This window comes from Myotis brandtii, unplaced genomic scaffold (assembly GCF_000412655.1).
Source record: "Myotis brandtii unplaced genomic scaffold, ASM41265v1 scaffold1234, whole genome shotgun sequence".
In the NCBI taxonomy this organism is placed as follows: domain Eukaryota; kingdom Metazoa; phylum Chordata; class Mammalia; order Chiroptera; family Vespertilionidae; genus Myotis; species Myotis brandtii.
Window position 1 is genome coordinate 777860 of NW_005354309.1, and position 2027 is coordinate 779886.

Sequence of the window (2027 nt, forward strand, 5' to 3'; positions counted from 1 at the left end):
ATTAGGATAAATGATTCTAAATTTGTTTTCCAATTGTGCACCCCTATCAGTAAAAATGTTGAAGCTTCACCCCCAGCTGGATATTTACTTACAAATAATATACAAGTACAGTTATACCAATAAATTCTGTAGATTATTTTATAATACTATGTTTATTACATAAAGATATTCTTTAGCAAACAAAAAATGAGATTAAAAAATAGCTACTCTGTCCTAGCCGGTTTGGCTCAGCGGATAGAGTGTCAGCCTGCAGACTGAAGGGTCCCGGGTTCAATTCCGGTCAAGGTCATATGCCCCGGTTGTGGGCTCCATCCCTGGTGTGGGGTGTGCAGGAGGCAGTCAATCAATAATTCTCATCATTGATGTTTCTATCTCTCTCTTCCTCTGTGAAATCAATAAAAACATATTTAAAAAAATAGCTACTCTAATGTTTTCTGCTTGATCCCCAAAGCTTTGTGGCTGTGGAGACTATTAGTGATTGTAAACAGTTCAGGATTCTGTGTGGCTGACGGTGGAATTTTAAGGCAGGGATGGGGGCCTGTAGGTTGTACGGAGGACCTGGGATTTTTAACCAGAGGGAAGTGGGGAGACATGGAGGGGCTTTCTTATTATAGTTGCCAATTGCTACTTAACCAATGGAGGGGGAGGTCACAGCTATATCCCATCCCCTGGTTAGGGTGGACACCCAGGGGGCAGGAAACAGGTGGGAGACTGATCTAACTATGACAAGAATCAGGAATGTTAGATTCTCATAATAATGGCCACCACATTGAGTGCTTACTCTGTGCCAGGCACTGTTTCAGGTACTGTGGACAGAGCATGGAACAAAAGAAAGAGCTGGCATTCTAGCGAGGGAGACAGACGTAGGGAGATGGAGAAAGGGCGTCAGGGAAGGTGGTGGGAAGTACCATCTGAGGGAAGACCTAAAGGAGGTGTGTGTGTGGGGGGAGTTCCAGACAGAGTCAACAGCAAGTGCAAAGGCCCTGGGGCTATTGTTAGCGGTTATAGTTGTTCTCTACTGCTGCACAACAAATTTCCCCAAGTGCTATTTCATACAGTTTTCGTGGGTTAGGAATCCAGGAGCATCTTTCCCGAGCTTTTCTGGCTCAGGGTCTCTCACAGGGTTGCAATCAAGGTGTCTGTGGGGGCTGCAGTCATCTGAAGGGCTGGGGTGGAGGATCTGCTCCCTAAGTGGCTCATTACATGGTTGGCAGGTGAATGCTGATTGTTGGTGGAATGCCTTCATTTCTCCCTTCTGGAGGTGCTTGGGTATACGCCCATTTTGGCAGTGGGCCTCCCCAGAGCAAGCGATCCAGGAGAAGGAAAACCAGGTGAAAGTTGTATCTTTTTAAATTTTCTTTTCTTTTCTTTCTTAAAATAGTATTTTTTATTGATTTCAGAGAGGAAGGGAGAGGGAGAGAGAGAAACATCAATGATGAGAGAGAATCATTGATTGGCTGCCCCCTGCTCACCCCCTACTGGGGATGGAGCCCACCACCCGGGCACAGGCATGTACCCTTGACCGGAATCGAACCCGGGACCCTTCAGTCCGCAGGCTGGCACTCTAGCCACTGAGCAAACCGGCTAGGGCAAAAGTAGTGTCTTTTTATGACCTAGCCTGGGAAGTTACATGGTTTCACCTCTGAACTCTAAAATTGAGTCACTAGATTCAGCCTATGCCCTCTCTCTCCTCCCACCCTCCCCTCTCCTGCTGGAGCGCTCCGTGATTGCATCAGAAAACAAGGCCGGCAAGGGAGCAGCCCAAGCTGTCCGCCTCTCAGGCACAGACTTGGGGGAGGAGGGGGAGAGCTGATCTGGAAGGACAAACAGAATAGCATTGTAATAAACACGAAATCAAACATTCCCAGTGATCACATGGGGGCGCTGCCTACCCACCAATAATTCTGTTTGAGATTTGGGGCCATCTTGGCCTGGCCAGATGTGGCTTGTTTGTGCAGTGGTGTGAGCATTTCGACATTTTATCCTTTGTCTTTATAAAAAGGTGTGGAAAGGGAGAAAATGGATAG